Source organism: Eublepharis macularius, chromosome 5 (assembly GCF_028583425.1).
Source record: "Eublepharis macularius isolate TG4126 chromosome 5, MPM_Emac_v1.0, whole genome shotgun sequence".
Classification (NCBI taxonomy): Eukaryota; Metazoa; Chordata; class Lepidosauria; order Squamata; family Eublepharidae; genus Eublepharis; species Eublepharis macularius.
The window spans coordinates 144,104,011-144,125,994 of NC_072794.1; positions in this window are offsets into that span (position 1 = coordinate 144,104,011).

The following is a 21,984-nucleotide window of genomic DNA, read 5'->3' on the forward strand; positions in this document are numbered from 1 at the left end:
CAAACAAATAAATGAATAAATGAATGAATAAATAAATAAATAAATAAATGCTGGTTCTGTTCCCCACATCCCCTTTGTTACTTGCTACAATTTGTATCTCATTCTAGCATCTTAGTACAGTATGCATGGGAAAGGCTTGCAGTGGGCAAGGGCTGAATATGAATTCGTCAGCAGGCCCAGAAAATCTTGCAAGTCACGCGATGTTTTGAGGCCACATCAACCACAATGATCAGTCAAGGTCATCCTGACCCTACCATTATGCTGGCCATACACAAACCAGACTTGCTTTTCGCATTCTATCGCAAAATGACATGTTCTTGTCAGCTTTTTACCCCGCCCCCCCCCCGAAACGGTGTCTTTCACATCAGTTCAATGTGCAGACATTAGCTAGTAATGCCATTTATCTGCATGTTGCAAAAAGTTTCACCTACTAGGCTCACTAGGGTGTGCCTAGCAACTGGTGAAAGCTTGGGGGAAGGGCAGGGACACAGGGTTTGCAGCAGCACTTGCTGCTTGTCAAGCTGGGATTGAATAGAGACTATGAATGGTTATCTCATTATCAGAAGTAACTGACTTCCTTAACAGAAGCAAACTGATCTCCATATCAGAAGCTACTGTTTGCATCTACTCCGCCCTCCCCTCTCCACCTATATATCTGACCAGTTTCTTCTTGCCCTCCAAGCATCTGATGAAGAGAACTGTGATTCTCGAAAGCTTATGCTACAATAAAGTTGGTTAGTCTTAAAGGTGCTACTGGACTCTTTTTGAGATAGGATACCTTGCCCTAGCTTAGAATGAGAGAAACATGTGACCTCGGACCTGAAGCAAGGGCACATGCACATGGTGCTTCGTTCAGACCTTGTACGCACTCTTCCAGTTCCTAAGGTTCATATGCCAGAACTTTAGCTATACAGCTCCCTGTCTCAATAGACAGTAATCTGGCCTGCTAAACCAGTCGCAGTCTACATAAATTACTTCCTGCTGTTAGTATGGTGGGAGAAGGAGCTGGGCAAAAATTACCTATGGCCTGGACCCTCTAGCTGTTCCTTTAATATTAGTTTGATCTACAGCAATTAGCAGGCAATGTAATTTAGCTCCATGCTATGAAAGCACCCTGCCCATTTCTGCTTATCTAACCTCTGTTAAAGGGACAGGGCATATTTTCCCCCTGGCCAGTTGACAACCTTATGCTGCCTCCAAATACTTTCCCTCTCGCTTCCTACTTACAAAGGACAGTGTACAGGAATTGGACAGGGATTGGGGATGGAACATGATAAACATCTGCTCTGGCATAGCCTTCTCTACTCACCTGGGAGGATACGCCTGGCCATTAATTGCCAAGGAAGTACATTCCTTTGCCCTTTTGCCCAAGCGTTTGACCATAAAAACCCATGCCGGGAAATAGCTGGAGAAAGTATTGAAAGGGAAAGCAGGAAGCCTTTAGTTTTCTTTTCTAAATTTAGTCCAGCTGAAGTTGTGTGGAGCATTTAAAAATAGACATGAAGAGAACCTGTCTAGTTCCTGTTTGCTTCCATCTTCTATTTTTTTTTTTAAAAAAAAATCTCTGCTCTCCTTGCAGCTACAAGAAATAAACTTCAGCACGCAATGCAAACTCAACCAGATCTGGATCGTACTCCAAGCCACCTGACAGGAGAATATCTATTCCGGTAGCTCCCTGTGCTCAGCGCTGAGTATATCCTATGCTTAAAAACATTCATGCCAAAGTAGCTTAAATTCTGAGCCAAGAACCATGCATTCACTTCCTCTTCCAACCAGCTCTTTTAGAAAACAATCAGTAATAGTACTGGTCAACTATTAGGGACAAGAAGTGAGGAGCAAGATTTAATCCAGATCTCCATACCACTTCCTGCTAAACTGCAAATGCCAACTGTATGTACATCTGGATGAGCACCTTTGTGCAGAATAATAAGGAGCTTAGCTACTAGCTGTTTATGGTATGTTTCTAGCCTGAGGACTGTTTTAGGAATTTAATTTTAAGTTGGTGGCTGTTGTCTTATACTGTTTTTATGGCTTCTTATATTATTGATAATTATTACATTGCTTTTATGACTTTCTTGTCTAGTTTGGTGGAGTGGTTAAGAGCGGCAGGACTCAAATCTGGAGAACCGGGTTTGATTCCCCATTCCTCCGCTTGAAGCCAACTGAGTGACTTTGGGTCAGTCACAACTCTATGAGAGCTCTCTCAGCCCCACCAACCTCACAGGGTAATTGTTGTGAGGATAATAATAATACACTTTGTAAACTTCTCTGAGTGTGGTATTAAATTGTCCCGTAGGGTGGTATATAAATCGAATGTTGTTGTTGTTATCATCATCATCTGGGAAGGTAGCACATATTTTCCAAATAAATAATAAATTAGAGGTTATAAAGACTAGCAGGAATTATTTATCACTTTTCCATATTCAATAATCAAGCAGAACAATGTGACCCATATTAGGGGTTGCTGTAAAGCCCCTTGATCACCTCTTCTTGGCTCACTGATACACTGAATAATTGCAATGCCCATCCTAAATAAAAATGTGACAATGAAAGAAGAGGAAAAAGAGAGACATGTTCCACCCTACATTCCATGCCCGGTCATTTTAACCTTTTAAAGGTTCATCTCCATGACAAACTGTGGACCTGGCCATAAAGACATAAACCAAGAATAAAGCAGCTCAACAGCTACCCTTGTCCAAACAGTCCTCTGTGATGTTATTTATTCCCCGTCTGGAGTGTTTAGATGGCAAAATACCTCAGAGATCGTTAGTGGGCTGTAATAAGTACCAAAAACCCATAAACTGACCTGAGCCAAGGCACTGGATGGCAAACCTTGACAAAGATAAGGTTTTTAAGCAGTTTGCTGCTTTAGCTGGTCTGCAGCGTAGGCTCTATCCCCATTAGAAGAGTTAGAGATCATGTAATCACTCCAACTGGATCCAACTAGAAAAACAAATTAAGGCAGCTGCAAAAAATGCTTTCTACAATCTCAGTCTAGCCTGGAAGATGGCTTCTTATCTCGACACAGCTGACCTGGCCACCTGGATCCATGCTATGGTAACATCAAAACTTGGCTATTGTAATGCACTATACATAGGTCTCCCATCTAAGTTAACGAGGAGGCTCCAATTGGTTCAAAATGCTGCAGCTTGACTGTTAGCAGGAGCAAGTGGGAGCATGAACATCACTCCCATCCTACAGTCACTCCACTGGCTACCTATCAATTACCGTGCTCAATTCAAGGTATTGGTTACTACATACAAAGCACTTCACGGCCTTGGCCCGACATACCTAAGGGATCACCTCCCTCCCTGTGTCCCTCCACAACAGCTTCGCTCATCTGAACAGTCTCTTGTAGATGCCAGCCTACACATGGGCGAAATCAACAGAAGCCCATACGCAGGCTTTCTCTGTGGTGGCCCCTACCCTGTGGAACAGCCTGCCTGAGGAGGTCAGGAGGGCCCCCACACTCCTGGTTTTCCGCAAACAATGCAAAACAAATTATCCAAAAAGGCTTTTTACTCAGATAGGAAGGCAGTATTGTAGGGAAGGGGTCTCAGATGTTGCTAATGAGTTAGGAACCATAGACTTCACCATTATGTTGCCTTACATATTATCAGTTGCTTTAAATATGTACTCCTATATACTATTTGTGCTTCATGTTGTCTAATGTCAGTCCTAGAATTGATTATGTTGTGTTTCAGCATTTCTTCAACTCTGTATCGGATTCTTGCTAATGCTATGTCTTTGTAAACTTGTATTCATTTACCCCATGGCATTGTTTATGAAAATGTCCTTGACACTGTATGGAAATGCCTGTCCTTGTCCGTGCTACTGAGTGTATTAATCTCACACTATGTAATCCACCTTGAGTCTCAGTGAGAAAGATGGACTAGAAATGACATAAATAAACATGCTCATCCAAAAAGCCAGAGAAAACCTCATTTCCCTTGAGTCCTGCTGCATTTCCAACTCTTCAGAGACTTTACAGCACTTGTGAACTTTAATGAGTATGAAAATTAAGAAGGAACAGGAGCCCTGTGGCAGCAAGTTTAGACCATAAAGCCTAAAAATGAATGAGGATCCACTAATTGCATCTGAAGAAGTGGACTCTAGTCTATGGAAATCATATGCTGGAACAAAATTTTGTTAGCCACAAGGGTCCTGATTAGACTAATAGCCTCTATGGACTGCAATCTAGAGACCACGCTTGTATCTATAACACCCAAGACTGAGGGAGGTACAGGTTCTGGTGCCCTTGACTATCGTCTATCTTTTCCTGCTGGGGCTCTCTCATTTTACTCAAGAGCAGGTGAGGATAGAGGCCAGCAACCAGGGAAAGAACAGATATGAGAAGCTAAGGCTGCAACCTTCATCACAGTTGTGGTGCTCTTAAAGAAACAGGAATGTCTCCCAGGTTGCAGAAGCTTGATTCTTTCATTAGGATACGGGATCTATAGACCATGTGAATGAGGAATAGGGCTGCCAACTGCAGCTTGGGACACTCCTAGAGATTTGGGGTGATATTTGGGGAGAGCAGAGTTTGGGGAAGGAGGGAGCTCAATGGGGATGTGATGTCATGCAGTCCATTCTCCAAAGCTGTCATTTCCTCCAGGAGAAGTGATCTCTGTGGTCTGATCAGTTGTAATGCCTCAACTGAAGGTTGGAAACCCGAGTAAAGAATTAGCTGTTTCACCCTAGTGCATCTATTTAGCCACACACACACACACCATCCCTTCAATGTTTAAAACGTTTTTTTTCCAACATTTTTTTATTATGATGTTTTTAAATTTCTATTTTAATTTAGATGGGATGAATTTCTAAAATAATATATAATTATGCTGTATTGTAGTCAGGCAAATAATAATGAACCCATATGCTGTAGTTGAGGTTTGCTGTCTGGATATAGCGAATACGCCTTTTGCTACGATGTGGCCTAAAAGGGTACAACTGGTGGGAGTTGTGGCCTATGACAAAAGAACACAAACGTTCTTTAATGGTTACAGAAGTTTCCTCAATGGAAACTAATTGTTAGGACATGTTCTCTTGATCGCTTTCTCTTTCTCTCTCACGTCCCTGTTCAAGGAACCATCGGAGCTTGGAAAAAGCATCACCCCCTTCCAGCTGAGAGCAGGGGCAGTTGTGTGCATGGATTTTAGAATCTGCCAGAAATAGCAGTAGATTAGGAAGCTGAGAACTGAGTGAAAGGTGAGCCTTCTAGGGAATAAAATCCCTTCTTCTGGGAATCAACTATGGGACAGCAGATCTGCTGTCTAGTAGACATACTTTTGGGCCTCAACCTATACCCTACTTGTATATCTGTAAACAAATTTTATAACAATGCTACAAGTCTCCAGAGCTTTCTTATCCAAAGGAAATTAAATTTGATGTGGCTTAAAAAGCAGCAATACAATTTTTTTTTTAAAAAAAGAAGTGCTGTCCCTGAAACTTCTCACTGCTCAGAGATGTGAAGAGTATATAATACTGGTGTAAGTAGGGTTTGTGATTCCTGAGGGTATGGTTACCAACAGGCCTGGAGAAAAATACACTATCCCTTTAACAGAGGTTTAAAAGGGCAGCTGAAGTTTTTTGCTGTGAAGTCACAGGGACCCCATAGAGTTTTCAAGGCAAGAGATGTTCAGAGGTGGTTTGCCACTGCCTGCCTCGCATGGCGACCCTGACCTTCCTTGGTGGTCCCCCATCCAAATACTGACCAGAACCAACCCTGCTTAGCTTCCAAGAATTGTTGAAATTGGGCTAGCCTGAAATTGGGCTAGCTCAGGGCCTCACCACCCGAGACAAAATACATCCAGGTCAGGTCATAACACGGTGTAACCTGGTAAATAACATCCCATTACCTCTCTATTAAAGAAACAAAACATATTTTTCTCCAAGCAGTTAGCAGCCCTAATTGAGGGACACTGTGAGCCAATGTCACTGAGCCAGAATGAAGCAAATAACAGCAGTCATGGAAGAAACTATTACAGTGCAATCTTAAGCAGAGTTGGGAAGACTAATGGTGCAGTCCTAAGAGAGGTTACACCGTTCTAAATCCACTTAAGTTAGTGGGCTTGGAATGGTATAACTACTTAGGACTGCATTGTTAGGCCTCCTGTGCTCTCTCGTCACGCCCGCCCCCCCGCCCCCAGCCAGGCAGTGCTGCTCCTGGAATTTCCCATCACATGAGAAATCAGGCATGTATCACAAATTCACAATGTGTATGTAAAAAATAATGTACAGCTATGTCAGATACACCCTGACCCAGGTAGCCCAGGCAAGCCCAATCTCCTCAGATCTCAGAAGCTAAGCAAGGTCAGCCTTGGTTAGTAATTGGATGGAAGACTTCCAACAAAGACCAGGGCAGCAAAGGCAAGCAATGGTAAACCACCTCAGGGCCTCACCACCCGAGACAAAATACACTCGAATTACACGGGTAATTCGAGTGTATTTGAGTGTAATTCGAGTGTAATTCAAGTGTATTTTGTCTCATGTGGTTTGACCCTTAGTCTCTTGCCTTGAAAATCCCAGCAGGGATTGCCTTAAGCCAGCTACAACTTGACTTCCATCACATGACAGATATATCTTTGAAAATATAAGAATTTTACAGGTATGTTTGCTGAGGAGGGACTGCAATGCCACATAAAATGTATGAAGCAGTCCTGAGACATGAGAGCTCCTTACAAGCTTTGTGTGGGTTTGGAAGAAGTCATTCTAATCCTAGCAATGTTCTACCATTGGCAGCCAAATCCTACTTTCCGCTCCAGAAGGACTGGTTTGAAATGCAAATTTAAAGTGCTGTTTCCACAAGTTAAAGTTTCCTTAACTCTTAATGTTTTTGCCAGTTAAAGTATGTGCTGTTCTGGAAGTGCAAACATGATCCCAGTGGATCCATTTCCAAATGCAAAGGAACATTGGCACTTGTGCAGAGCTGTTCTTCGGCATTTTACCTTTTCTTTGAATCCAAGCTTTCTCACTGCCTCTTGAGAACAACTTATTTTAGCCTAGACTTGCATCATAATTGAGGAATGGTTCGAAGGGGAGCCAACTTCACAAGAGACAGCCGTCTACAAACTGCAGTCGTTTACTCCCAATTGTCTGTTTCCACTTTCTTTATAATTTGTTCTTGCCAAGATCCAAACAAAACAAAAATTTCTCCATAGAACATCCAACAATGAAAAGGCAAGAGGGTCTCTTGAAATTCCCAGCTGTAAGAACCAGGTATTGTGCCTTTCAAAGCAGAAAGATTTTAGCTATCTTGAGCTGGGGGTGGGGAGGCAGGGAATTTCCTGTTCAATTAACCTCAATAATGGCAAGAAGTAGCCTTAGATGTTTCTCCCAGCATTAATACCCCACTTTCTGCAATACTGGCTCAACAGCAGAGCACCTGATTTTGAAGCAAGAGGTCCCAGGTTCCGTCCCGTACATCTACAGTTAAAGAAAGATAACAAGTGTTGGCAAAGACCTCTCTCTGGCTCCTCCCATAGCTGAACTAACGGTCTGAGTTGATATAAGGCAACTTCATATGTTTATAGTAATGTGGACTAACTTGACAGAGCTTTGCAAAGGATAACTGATATAAATGTATATGAGGCAGTTTGAAACATGTCATTTATATGCTGCATTATCCTTTTGTCTCTTTTTAAAAGACATCGGGAGTTCTATGAAAACATCTAAAAGCAGCCCAGGGATCTAAACCATGCAGAGTTGGAGGCCAAGGCCAGAGGACTCCACTTATTCTGAACTGGCTCACCATAGAGAGTTGTTTTACTGGGCAACATTTGCTAATAACCTGCCAAGCATAGCAATTGCTACAGCTACTACTTATATCGGCCCCATCAAGCCAGCCAAAGTGAGTTCCTGCAGCATGTCTAATAAGAGCAATAGCATTTTTTTTTAACCAACAACAGATCAAGGCAGCTATCCCCTAAGCCTAGAACTGGAGTCCCCTGACAGGAGAAACATTTGAAACAGTAAAGAGATGGGGACCATAGACTTTACTACTAGGTGCTACTATGTACTATCTAAATCAAAAAGAGTCCAGTAGCACCTTTAAGACTAACCAATTTTATTTTATTGTAGCATAAGCTTTCGAGAATCAAGTTCTCTTCATCAGATGCCTGATCCGAACTGGTCAAATACAGAAGAGGAGGGGAGGGGAAAGAATGGGACATATATCACAAGAGGACAGGATGCAATTAGTGTGAAGGCAATCAAAACATTCCTTTGCTTGTAAATGTAAACATCTCCTTTTGGTGTGGAGTCAGTTTGCCGCAGTGAAGGTAAACAATTCCTATGTAGTATAAGCCCTCGATAACCACAGCTCTCCCTGCCAGCTGCATCTGACAAAGAGAACTGTGGTCCCCGAAAGCCCACACGTACTCAGGCTGAGATAATTGACAAACAAAGCCCACACCAGGCGTCTCTGGGCTCCCCCAGACCACGCCTCTGTAAAGGAAATCTGTTACCTGTGATAATGTGATAACCATTCATAGTCTCTATTCAGTCCCAGCTTGACAGAGTCAAATTTGCATATGAATTCCAATTCAGCAGCCTCCTGTTGGATTTTGTTTTTGAAGGGTTTCTGTTGAACCACAGCGACTATCTGTTGCTTTAAGTACAATCCCATCAGGTAGTTCTACGTTGTTAGAACTATCCACTCTTAGAACTGCTTATGCTCTAGTTCGGTATTTCTTCAACTCTGTGTTGGATTTCTGCTGATGCAGCAGCTAAAAAGGCAAACATGATTTTCGGCTGTATCAACAGGAGTATAGTGTCCATATCACACAGAGTGATGGTATCGCTTTACTCTGCTCTGGTTAGACCTCACTTGGAGTACTGTTCAGTTTGGGGCACCACAATCTAAAAAAGATGTTGACAAGCTGGAATGTATCCAAAGGTGGGCAACAAAGATGGTAAGCGGTAGAGATGGGCACGATCCCAAAAAAATTAACAATCCAGCTGATTGTGGATTGGCGCCGACGATCCCGAATTAATGATCCACACTGATCATCTCCTGTTCCCGAGCCGTGGATCGTGGATCGTGGAGGCTAAAGTGGAGGGGCGCCCCACTGTTCCCAGCGATACAGGAATGGTGGGTGATGCCGGCGGCATCTGTGTTTGTGTTTGGCCATCTGTGTTTGGCCGTCAGAGCTGCCTATCAGGGTTTGCAGGGATGAGATTGGAGTGCCCATGGCTACAGAACACTCCCTTCCCCCTCCCTCCCCTGGGTGTCTTCTCCTAACTGGTGACTGCTTTGCTGCTCCGTGGTTGGAAGGAAGCCCTGCTGATCAAGGAAAGCTGGGCTTCCATTCGGGTTTCCAGGGCGACAGAAGGAGGGCAAACAGAGCTCAGGCATTCCCCTGGCTCCGTTGCCTCTCCCAATCGCCGGATCGTTGGCCTTGGCCAATCACAATCCTCTGGGTCACGATCATGTGATCGCCATTATCGTGGGTTTTTTTCTATCATAATGCGGATCGTACCCATCTCTAGTAAGGGGTCTGGAGACCAAGTCTTATGAAGAAAGTTTGAAGGAGCTGGGTATATTTAGCCTGGAGAGGAGGCAACATAATAGCCCTCTTCAAGTATTTGAAGGGATGAGTCACAGAGGATGGAGCAGAGTTGTTTTCTGTTGCCCCAGTGGGTCGGTCTAAAAACAATGGGTTAAAGTAAAAAGGGTTTTGGCTAAACATTAGGAAGATCTTCCTGACAGTTAGAGTGGTTCCTTAGCGGAACAGGCTTCATCAGGAGGTGGTGGGTTTTCCTTCCTTGGAAGTATTTAAGTAGATGGCCACCTGACACCTATGATGATTCCATGACTCTATATGAATGCAGTCAGACTGGGAGAGGGAGGGCATGAAGGGATGAGCCAGTGCAAGGCTTTCATGGCCCCTTCTTACGTGCCCAGGGAAATGTCAATTGCCACTTTGGGGTCAGGAAGGAATTTTCTTCCAGGCCATATTGGCCAGGGATCCTGGAGGGTTTTTGCCTTCCTCTGGGCATAGAGGAAGGGAGAGGTCATAGCTGTGAATTCCCTGCATTGTGCAGGGGATTGGACTAGATGATCCTTGGGATCCCCTCCAGCTCTGTGTTGGTATGATTATTGAAATTCCATTGAAATTGACTGTACTAATTCCCACAGAGTAATCCGCCTTGAGTTTCAGTAAGGTAGACTATATACAACATAAAATAAATAAATAAAATGAATAGATTGCGAAAATGCTGATTGTGGTGATGGTGATGGAGTTGTGCTCAGGATTATGTGTACTTGACAGTTAATTAACAATTCTGCTATCAAGCAATCCACATTCTGCACCAAGAAAAGCTGAATTCTGTTAGCTGTATACATATCGATTTGAGCAGGTCTGCATTGTGTAGTGCATAATGCATGCACAGCTTTTACCACTGTATAATTTATTCTGGTCATGCAGAAGGACTCTGCGCAAGGCGGGGCACTGAATCCCCCACCTCCAGTCACTGATAGTCTAATGGAAATCTACATATCATTCTGGGAGAACTCGCAACTACTTGAAAAATTAATTTTCAGGTGCACGTGGGCCTGATTCAAATTGCATCCTGAGAGCATGTAGGGTTGCCAATTCTGGGCTGGGTAATTTCTGGAGATTTGGGAGTGGCGCCTGCAGAGGGAGGAGCTGGGAGGAGAAGAGAGGGGAGGGGAGGGACTTCAGCTGTGTATAATGCCATAGAGTCACCCCTCCAAAGCTGCCATATCCTCCAGGGAATTGATCTCTGTAGTTGGTAATTCTGTGAAATTTCAAGGCTCCATATGGAGGCTGGCACCCCTAAGTGCAAGGGGAGATAAGCATTTCCTCTTCACTATTTTCCTGATCTGAAACATTCCTATGGAGCTATTTTTCAAATGGGGTAAGCATACAGGCACCCATATCAGTACCTTTCTGATTTCTGAGGTTTCAGCAGTTACTGTCCACTGCCCCACTCATTAAAACACATCTTTGCAGCCACAAGGGCTAGAAACTTGCTTTAGTAAAACTAAAAGCTGAGATTCTCAGAAAAATGTGCCCCATATTATTTTCAATACTTTTTCAGTGTTCTTGTGGGATCACAGAATGTATTGCCTTGGTTACGAAAGAACTGGTTGTGAGAGTTCAGACCCAAGATCCATCTACTGGCAACACTAGCAAACCAGATTCCTGGGAGATGCTCACAAGCAGAGAAAGCCCTGTTGTGCACTTCTGCCAGCTGGAAACCAGAGCTTAACTGCCTGTGGTTGAAGGCTTCATTTTGTAGCCATGGCTAATAGTTACTGAAAAACCAACATGAATCTGCCCAGTTCTTTTAAAAAGCAGTTAAGCTTGAGGCTAAAACCACATTGTCTTTTGGTAACGAGATAATGTATTTTAATAATAATAACAACAACAATAACATTTGATTTTATATACTGCCCTTCAGGACAACTTAATACTACACTCAAAGCAGTTTACAAAGTATGTTACTATCATCCCCACAACAATCACCCTGTGAGGTGAGTGGGGCTGAGAGAGCTCCAGAGAGTTGTGACTGACCCAATATCACCCAACTGGCTTCAAGTAGAGGAGCGGGGAATTAAACCCGGTTCTCCAGATTAGAGTCCTGTCGCTCTTAACCACTACACCAAACTGGCTCTCAACAACATTTACAACATTTATACTCTGCCTTTCTGCCCTCGTAAGGTGGCTAACAAATTAAAAATGTACATCATAAAATCACCTCTTAAAAACCATTAAAACTATCAAAAATAAATCATTAAAGCAATTAACGCCATGGACAAAATACATACAGAAACATCAAAACAACATTTAAAACACTGGACAGGAAGGAGGGTTCAGTGAAGGAAAACCAAACCAAACCAAAGATGTCTTTACCTGCTGGCAGAAGATGGCAACAGAGGGGACGGATGAGTCTCCCTGGGGAGAGAGTTCTGCCGTTTTGGTGCCACAACTGAGAAGGACTTCTCCCAGGTTGTCACCTGCCTAGTCTCAGAAAGTGGGGCACCTGAAGTAGGGGCTCCAAAAATGACTGTAGTGGTCAGATAGATTCATCAGGAAGTAGGCAGTCCTTCAGGTATGTTGGCCCCAAAACATAAACTCAGTCAAACATACATCAGGGGAACTCACATTAAAAGGTGCCTGTTCACTCAGCTCTGCAAGGGGGTAGGAGTTTCCAGTTTCCCTCCCACCCCACTTTCACCAGCAGAAGAGTGAAAGTGTGTCCTTCCTAGGGTGTGTGAAGCCAGAAAAAAGGGTGAAAAGCCTCATCTTGCTGGCCTTTCCACTAGCTAAAGTGGGGTGGGAGGGAAACTGGATGCTCCTTCTCCCCCCTTGCAGCACTTCCATGCAGAACTGATTAAACGAATGCTTTATAAGATGAGTTCCCCCAATGTATGTCTGACTGTGAATCCCACTGCAAACCTATGACCTGGCCAGCACATATCAAATGTATCATTTAGTTTGGCCTTATGAAGGATGCAGCGACCTCTACGTGCAGAAAATGCATCTTGAATTTAAGCATCCTGTTTGGACAGCATACCCAGGGATTATCATTCTCTCTCTTGCCTCTCACCATTTGTTCCCCGGAGGGCTCTACATTCAGCCAATCAACATCTTCTGGTGTTCCCTGGCCCCAAGGGCATTCTACCAGCCTCAACTAGGGCCAGGGCCTTTTCAGCCCTGGCACTGGCCTGGTGGAACTCTCCGTCTAGACCAGGACCCTGCAGGACTTATTACAGTTCCGCCGGGCATGTAAGGTGGAGATATTCCACCAGGCCTAAGGCAGAGGTTGAGGTCTGGGCAGGCTACCTGGTCTGCCTCTCTGCGGTGGCCTTGGTCCATTGCTATCTGAAACATCTATGACATGCCTGCCCTACTTCCCCTTTGGTTGCTGAAGAGGTGTATAGTTTTTATGGTTTTTAAACTGAGTTTTATACTTGTATTTATACAGTATTTATTGTTATTATTTTAAAATGTTGCCAGTTTGGTGTAGTGGTTAAGAGCATGGGACTCTAATCTGGAGAGCCGGGTTTGATTCCCCACTGGGTGACCTTGGGCTAGTTACAGTTCTCTGGAGCTCTCTCAGCCTCACCCACCTCAAAGGGTGTTTTGTTGCGGGGATAATAATGGCATACTTTGTAAACCACTCTGAGTGGGCATTAAGTTGTCCTGAAGGGAGGTATATAAATCGAATGTTGTTGTTGTTGTTGTTGTTGTTGTTACCCGCCCTGAGCCCATTCACAGGGAGGGCGGGTTAAAAATTTAATAAATTAATGCTGTAGATTGTTACATTAAAATCTTCGTATCACACATTCTTGAGTGTGTAACAGTGAAATCCTAAGAAGAATTACTCCAGTCTAATCCCATTGATTTCAATGGCTTAGACTGGCATAACTCTGCTTAGGATTTCACTGTAAAACTTTATCTTTAAAAGCATTCCATTCAGCCTGAAAGAGAAAACATGTCTCATAAGATTTTTCCAGTGCTCCTCAAATACTTCAATTTTTGAGTTGGAAAAAATTAGGGGTGGGTGGAGGATGACAATGAATCGTTTCATATCTCTAGACATGCTTCCAGTAGGGGTAAGAGCACTGACTCAAGAGAAAGCCAGAGAGCTACAAAGAGCATATTATAATTACAATGTTATTGCAAAAGTGAGTGATGCGCAAGCAGCTTGCAGGCCCGCTTGCTTCACTACGGGTTCAGTGAGTGCACAGTGCCCTCTACAGGCCATTTAGCACAGATTCAGGAAGAGAAGACGGTTGCCACCACCGCACCTATCTGAATGTGAAATCAGAAGGTAAACACACAGGAGATTATAAGCAAGTAGCCACAACAAATACAGAATATACTCATGCTGTCCTTGCTTACCTTTTAATGAACTTTTCTGCAGGATGCTCCACACGCACAGACAAAACAAGTTTAATCACCAGTAGATGAAGGTGCCAGGAACTTCCTTAGCCTCTTTCACAGAACCACGGAGTTGGAAGGGGCCATACAGACCTTCTACTCCAACCCCCTGCCCAGTGCAGGATGAGCCTAAAACATCCCTGACAAATACTCATCCAGCCTCTTCTTGAAAACTGCCAGTGAAGGGGAGCTCACCACCTCCCTAGGAAGCTGATTCCACCTTTGAACTACTCTGACCATGAAAAAGTTTTTCCTAATGTCCAGCTGGTACTTTTCTGCATGTAATTTAAGCCAGTTGCTTTGAGTCCTATCCTCTGCTGCCAACTGGAGCAGCTCCTTGCCCTCCTCCAAATGACAGCCTTTCAAATATTTAAAGAGAGCAATCATGTCCCCCCTCAATCTCCTCTTCTCCAAACTAAACATTCCCAAGACCCTCAGCCTTTCCTCGTAGGGCTCAGTCTCCAGACCCCTGATCATCCTCGTCGCTCTCTTTTGCACCCTCTCAATTTTGTCCACATCGTTTTTGAAGTGAGGCCTCCAGAACTGCACACAGTACTCCAGGTGCAGCCTGACCAAGGCAGTATAGAGGGGGACTATGACCTCCTGCGATTTCGATGCCATGGCCCTTTTGATACAACCCAAGACTGAGTTTGCCTTTTTTGCCACCGCATCACACTGATTGCTCATATTTAGTTTACAGTCCACTCTGACTCCAAGATCTCTTTCGCATACACTACTACTCAGAAGTGTATCCCCCATCCTGTATTTGTGCTTCACATTTTTGTGGCCCAGATGTAATTCTGTGCACTTATCTTTGTTGAATTGCATCCTGTTCACAAGCGCCCACTTCTCCAGAGTATTCAGGTCTTGTTGAATTTTAACTCTGCCTTCTTGGGTGTTTGCAATTCCTCCCAATTTGGTATCATCAGCAAATTTAATGAGTAGCCCGTTTACCCCTTCATCCGGATCATTGATAAAAATATTGAAAAGTGCCTCTTTGGTGCTCGAAGGTACCAAAGGCTGTAATGTGCTCTAAGGTACATTTTTAGCTTGTGCATTTATACATACAAAATGTTGGCAGGCAGGGACTGAAGGTGTACCTGTGAAAACTTTCAGAGTCTTTCTCTCAGGGCCACTGCTTGAAGACCTTACTCATGTCCAGTCTGTGGATGCATGAAGCAGGTTGATCCAAGGAAAAGCTACAGCCTAGTGAAAATTCATCAGTTGCATCAGTTCAAGCCTAGCTACATTGGTTCACTGGATGCTAGGGTCCACCGTATTAGAACTCTGAACTGTTCCACATTAGTCTGGCTTATAGCTAGGAAAGGAATAGTTTGTGGGCTCATGTGTTCTTTACCCCTCACCCTCGCCATGGGAAGCAATTAATATTAAACTAGGATATAAGAACTTTATAGAATTCTTTATAGAATTCTTATAGGATATAAAAATTTTACTTTCCTGGCAGGACTGCCACCAAATATTTGGCAAGGTAAGGGCAGGATCCTTAGAAAGATTCCAAGAACTGCTTATAAATATATAGAAGAATATATTAGGGGAAAGTGGTGTGTATTGATTGGAGCGATTTTAATTAATTACATTAATTTTTATGTCTCAAAATACCTATGGATCAGTCTCTCCATTCTTCCTTCCCTTTCGGAGGGACAGGGAGGCACACCTTCCCAAGATTGGGAATATTTGACCGAGCAGTTAACGAAATATACCAAATTGACTTTGCATGCTGCCTCACTTATAGAGTATAGTAAAGAGAACATTATACCAAGAGGTTTACGCATGAATAAACCTCCAGGGATGTATAAAAATGATGAGCTCTTTAAAAAGAAATGGGCACAGATTTTGAACAAGTGTTCTTTCGACTTAATATTGCTTTTGATTGAACGGATAGCTCAGGAGAAGGATGAAGTGGGATTGGAGATAGAGAATGTGCAAAAAGAACTGCAATCCAAATATTCAGAGGAGGAATTTAAAACTAGATCTGATGAAATAAATAGATTAATAAAGGAATGTGAAACTAAACTTAAGGAATTGAAATTAAAAAAATTGAGCAGAGACAGACATGATTATTCGAGTGGGAACATTTACAATTGGAAAGATCAGGTCTCCAAGAAGCGAGTAACTTGGGCTCCATCCACCACGGATGGTCATGATTTTGACACCACAGATCCATCGGACACTGACCATTCGGGTGATGAAGGGGGGCGAACCCTAAGGAGCCGTATTATACCTAACCAACCCCAGAAGCGCTCTTTTTTAGCAAGGGGCCGCCCCCCACGCAGGGGGAGATACCGGACCTAGTTTTCAATTTGTCCCACCGGCGGCTTTCAACTATTGAATTACAGGTTCTGAACAAAGGATTAGGCTTCGTTCCCTCCCCCAAATACAATATTCTTAACACACGTATTGACTTGTACAAGCTATTTCGTCAATTAAGATTAAAAAAATTTTTTGGAGATACTAGTGTGACTTCCGTGATTCCTGGTCTGAAAAGGAAATCCACCTTTACGCCACCAGTCTCAGACGTCCAATTAGAGACCTTTGAGAAACTAGTACTTAAAGAGGTAGAACTTTTGGAAGGCCAGCCTAGAAACCAATGGCAAAATATGACCAGGCTAGAGAAAATAGCTTTACGGTCACTACAGGAAGATGACACCGTGGTTATTAAACCGGCGGATAAGGGAGGGGGGATTGTACTTCTGGATCGCGAGGATTATCGACAGGAGGTATTGAGACAATTGGGGGATCGTAAGTACTATCTTCCAATTGATCACGATCCAACCTCAGAAATTCAGCGTATCATCAAGATTATTATAGATAATGCACTCGCTGATAATCTGATTGATTTGCCTATGCATCATGCCTTGTATAATCAGGACCCTCGGACTCCTGTATTTTACTGTTTACCAAAAATTCATAAGCCTGATCGACCCCCTCAAGGTCGTCCAATCGTCTCTGCATGTAGTTCCATTTTGGAACCACTGGCTATTTATTTGGATAGTATTTTACAGCCCTTTGTGATGGAGGTTAGATCATTCATCAAAGACACCACGGATTTCATTAGACTAGTGGAAGATATGGAGATTCCTGTAGGGGCTTATTTGCTCACCCTTGACGTTCAGTCACTGTACACCTCGATTCCTCATAATGAGGCCAGAGCCATCATTGAGCATTATTTGGAAAAGAGATCTTCGAAATTCCCCCCCACTAGCTTTCTTCTAGACCTTGTGGATCTTATTATGGAGAAAAATTATTTTAGATTTGAATCCCAATTTTACCTCCAGGTTAAGGGAGTCGCGATGGGTTGCCCCGCGGCCCCGAGTATTGCGATTCTCTTTATGGCCGCATTAGAGGAAAAATATGTTTATAGTGTTGAGAATAACCCTTTTTTCGAACAACTGGTTTGTGTAAGGAGATTTATAGATGATGTCTTTTGCATAATAAAGAATGCCTCGATGGTTGAGGGGTTTGTAAACTGGCTTAATAGCCTAGACCCTAATATACGGTTCACATCCCATGGCAGTTTGGAGAGTGTGCCTTTTTTGGATGTGGTTGTCTTTAAGCGATCTGCCACTTCCTTGGGGGTAAAACCTTTTAGGAAGCCGACTGATAGGGCGGCTTATTTACAGTATACTTCCCATCATCGCCCTGTCTTAAAGAAAAACATCCCAGTGGGACAATTCATGCGCATTAAGAGGAATGCGTCATTCCACTTTGACTTTTATAGGGAGGCAAACAGGATGGGAAGGGCTTTTAAAGCACGAGGATACCCAGATTGGGTGATCTCCCGTGCTATGAAAAAAGCTGATGGATTGACCCGACCGCAATTACTTACTTATAGGCAAAAGGATCCTGCAACCACGGGCATCTCTTGGGCCATTGACTATTCTCCTTTATCTGGCCCGATTACTAAGATTATCAGAAAGTATTGGCACATCCTCCTTGAGATTCCGGGATGTGAGTCTCCACCAAGAATAGGATTTCGCCGCACTAGGAACTTAAAGGACTTACTAGTTCATTCCGATTTTAGAACACCTTTGGAAGAAAAATCCTTGCCGCAGGGGCATTTCCCCTGCGGACATTGCAGTGTGTGCGCCCTGTCTTGTGATCTTAGAGATATAAATTATCCGTCATCTAGTCAATCAGCCCAATCAAAAGGGTTCTCCACTTGTAATACTGATAATGTAGTTTACCTCCTTCAATGTGCCTGTCCCCTCCTATATGTAGGCTGCACTACCCGGCCGATCCGTCAGCGGATCCAGGAACACGTTTCACGGGTTAAAAACTGTAGTGAGATAACAACACTCCACCAGCATTTGTGGCAGACGCATGGTAGGGACAAAACCTTCAAATTTTCAGTATTGGAGGTGTTACCTAAATTGGGAGCGAATAAACGTCGCCTCTTGCAGGCAGAGATTAGATGGATTTTTAGATTAAAAACCATGGTACCGCAGGGTCTGAATACTGAAATTGACTATTCAGTCTTCTTGTGATTTCCGGGATAACTTAAACCGGATAGGGACGGGTTCCCCTGACAGCTGTCACTATCTCTTGCTTTGACCAATTCTTTCTCCGTTTTTAATGAATGTTTTTGATTCAACACCCATTGTGGTGTATAAATAACTTGGAAAATTAGGCAGACTGTGGAGTTCTCTGGTCTGTATTTGGGATGAAAATTCTCTTAAGGATATAAAGGATAAATACCCTTTCTAACAATATAATTTTAACATGAATAAAATATTGGTGTGCCTGGGGGGTCACTCGCAATGGAGAACATTTGTTCTTCAGGATTCCAATTTGGTCCTGTTCCCTTTTAAAAAAGTAGACTCCATATATAGATGTGGGTCTTTTCAGGATCAGAGTTTAATGAAATGGTTCAGTGAATGCACTTAATTGATTTTTTTTAATGATGACAGTATTTATGGTCTTAAGAATGATCTCCCCCTTACCTTTGAATGGACTTTACATTGACTCTGTACCTGGTGGTTAACTTCACGTGTTAAGATTATGTTGGAATCAAAATAGTGAGTATTAATTAGTGCATTTGGATATTGTATTTATGATTGTTATTGTGGCATGGTCTATGATGGACTTTTAATGATAATTTATAGGTTGGTGGCCTGATGAAGGTTTTATCCTGAAACGAGCCAAATCGAATGGGACCGGTAAGCTCGTTGCCACTCAGCGTTCCTGCCACTCAGCGTTACTGGATGCCTTCAATTAGCTTCCACGGACTTTGGGACATTATGCATTAACAGCAACGTGATTACCACTTACCTGTTGAATGTTCAATAGGATTTGATGAAACTTTTCTTGCTCCTATGATTATTGTAAATATTGAACTTTTCTTGCTCTTACGATTATTGTAAACAATTGTTATTGCACCCATTGTTGGAATTTTGAGTGTATCATTGTACATAGGGCAATATAATAATTCTTGGCGTGCTTCCTTTATATTTCCTTGGTACAGTCTTCTTGAGGAAGCCCTTTCCCTTTTGGTGTTCGTTGTTGTTTGCTGGGCCAAATGACTGATTATAGGGATACTTTTGCTTTTTCTGTTGATGAGCGAGAAAGAATTTTGTCCATTCTTCCTTCCCTTTCGGAGGGACAGGGAGGCACACCTTCCCAAGATTGGGAATATTTGACCGAGCAGTTAACGAAATATACCAAATTGACTTTGCATGCTGCCTCACTTATAGAGTATAGTAAAGAGAACATTATACCAAGAGGTTTACGCATGAATAAACCTCCAGGGATGTATAAAAATGATGAGCTCTTTAAAAAGAAATGGGCACAGATTTTGAACAAGTGTTCTTTCGACTTAATATTGCTTTTGATTGAACGGATAGCTCAGGAGAAGGATGAAGTGGGATTGGAGATAGAGAATGTGCAAAAAGAACTGCAATCCAAATATTCAGAGGAGGAATTTAAAACTAGATCTGATGAAATAAATAGATTAATAAAGGAATGTGAAACTAAACTTAAGGAATTGAAATTAAAAAAATTGAGCAGAGACAGACATGATTATTCGAGTGGGAACATTTACAATTGGAAAGATCAGGTCTCCAAGAAGCGAGTAACTTGGGCTCCATCCACCACGGATGGTCATGATTTTGACACCACAGATCCATCGGACACTGACCATTCGGGTGATGAAGGGGGGCGAACCCTAAGGAGCCGTATTATACCTAACCAACCCCAGAAGCGCTCTTTTTTAGCAAGGGGCCGCCCCCCACGCAGGGGGAGATACCGGACCTAGTTTTCAATTTGTCCCACCGGCGGCTTTCAACTATTGAATTACAGGTTCTGAACAAAGGATTAGGCTTCGTTCCCTCCCCCAAATACAATATTCTTAACACACGTATTGACTTGTACAAGCTATTTCGTCAATTAAGATTAAAAAAATTTTTTGGAGATACTAGTGTGACTTCCGTGATTCCTGGTCTGAAAAGGAAATCCACCTTTACGCCACCAGTCTCAGACGTCCAATTAGAGACCTTTGAGAAACTAGTACTTAAAGAGGTAGAACTTTTGGAAGGCCAGCCTAGAAACCAATGGCAAAATATGACCAGGCTAGAGAAAATAGCTTTACGGTCACTACAGGAAGATGACACCGTGGTTATTAAACCGGCGGATAAGGGAGGGGGGATTGTACTTCTGGATCGCGAGGATTATCGACAGGAGGTATTGAGACAATTGGGGGATCGTAAGTACTATCTTCCAATTGATCACGATCCAACCTCAGAAATTCAGCGTATCATCAAGATTATTATAGATAATGCACTCGCTGATAATCTGATTGATTTGCCTATGCATCATGCCTTGTATAATCAGGACCCTCGGACTCCTGTATTTTACTGTTTACCAAAAATTCATAAGCCTGATCGACCCCCTCAAGGTCGTCCAATCGTCTCTGCATGTAGTTCCATTTTGGAACCACTGGCTATTTATTTGGATAGTATTTTACAGCCCTTTGTGATGGAGGTTAGATCATTCATCAAAGACACCACGGATTTCATTAGACTAGTGGAAGATATGGAGATTCCTGTAGGGGCTTATTTGCTCACCCTTGACGTTCAGTCACTGTACACCTCGATTCCTCATAATGAGGCCAGAGCCATCATTGAGCATTATTTGGAAAAGAGATCTTCGAAATTCCCCCCCACTAGCTTTCTTCTAGACCTTGTGGATCTTATTATGGAGAAAAATTATTTTAGATTTGAATCCCAATTTTACCTCCAGGTTAAGGGAGTCGCGATGGGTTGCCCCGCGGCCCCGAGTATTGCGATTCTCTTTATGGCCGCATTAGAGGAAAAATATGTTTATAGTGTTGAGAATAACCCTTTTTTCGAACAACTGGTTTGTGTAAGGAGATTTATAGATGATGTCTTTTGCATAATAAAGAATGCCTCGATGGTTGAGGGGTTTGTAAACTGGCTTAATAGCCTAGACCCTAATATACGGTTCACATCCCATGGCAGTTTGGAGAGTGTGCCTTTTTTGGATGTGGTTGTCTTTAAGCGATCTGCCACTTCCTTGGGGGTAAAACCTTTTAGGAAGCCGACTGATAGGGCGGCTTATTTACAGTATACTTCCCATCATCGCCCTGTCTTAAAGAAAAACATCCCAGTGGGACAATTCATGCGCATTAAGAGGAATGCGTCATTCCACTTTGACTTTTATAGGGAGGCAAACAGGATGGGAAGGGCTTTTAAAGCACGAGGATACCCAGATTGGGTGATCTCCCGTGCTATGAAAAAAGCTGATGGATTGACCCGACCGCAATTACTTACTTATAGGCAAAAGGATCCTGCAACCACGGGCATCTCTTGGGCCATTGACTATTCTCCTTTATCTGGCCCGATTACTAAGATTATCAGAAAGTATTGGCACATCCTCCTTGAGATTCCGGGATGTGAGTCTCCACCAAGAATAGGATTTCGCCGCACTAGGAACTTAAAGGACTTACTAGTTCATTCCGATTTTAGAACACCTTTGGAAGAAAAATCCTTGCCGCAGGGGCATTTCCCCTGCGGACATTGCAGTGTGTGCGCCCTGT